Here is an 866-nt window from a genome sequence, read left to right on the forward strand (position 1 = left end):
CAAAGGGATTTCATTTTTTAAAACTTATTTGAGCTCCTGACTTTTTGTGTGTTCAAAATGCACCATTCAAAGCCACATCATCATTTTTCAATCCTTTCTTACTTCATTTGTTATTTTTCATGCATTTACTAATTATTTTGGGCTATAAGACCCTAAAATTGGAAAGCATTTCAAATGAACTCTCAAAAGGTTGAAAGTTGCCATGATATCATCATTTCATCCACATAGCATGTGCAAGAAAGTTGAGAGGGTTACGGCAAAAACTGGATGCACTACGTGTACAAACCGGACAATCTCTTTCAAAATATCAGGATTTCATCCGGAAACTCGCCTGTTACAAAGGGATTTCATTTTTTAAAACTTATTTGAACTCCTGACTTTTTGTGTGTTCAAAATGCACCATTCAAAGCCACGTCATCATTTTTCAATCCTTTCTTACTTCATTTGTTATCTGTCATGCATTTACTAATTATTTTGAGCTATAAGACCCTAAAATTGAAAAGCATTTCAAATGAACTCTGAAAAGGTTGAAAGTTGGCATGATATCATCATTTCATCCACATAGCATGTGCAAGAAAGTTGAGAGGGTTACGGCAAAAACTGGATGCACTTCGTGTACAAAACGGACAATATCTTTCAAAGTATCAGGATTTCATCCGGAAACTCATCTGTTACAAAGGGATTTCATTTTTTTAAACTTATTTGAGCTCCTGACTTTTTGTGTGTTCAAAATGCACCATTCAAAGCCACATCATCATTTTTCAATCCTTTCTTACTTCATTTGTTATTTTTCATGCATTTACTAATTATTTTGAGCTATAAGACCCTAAAATTGAAAAGCATTTCAAATGAACTCCGAAAAGGTT

This window comes from Triticum aestivum, chromosome 3D (assembly GCF_018294505.1).
Source record: "Triticum aestivum cultivar Chinese Spring chromosome 3D, IWGSC CS RefSeq v2.1, whole genome shotgun sequence".
Lineage (NCBI taxonomy): Eukaryota > Viridiplantae > Streptophyta > Magnoliopsida > Poales > Poaceae > Triticum > Triticum aestivum.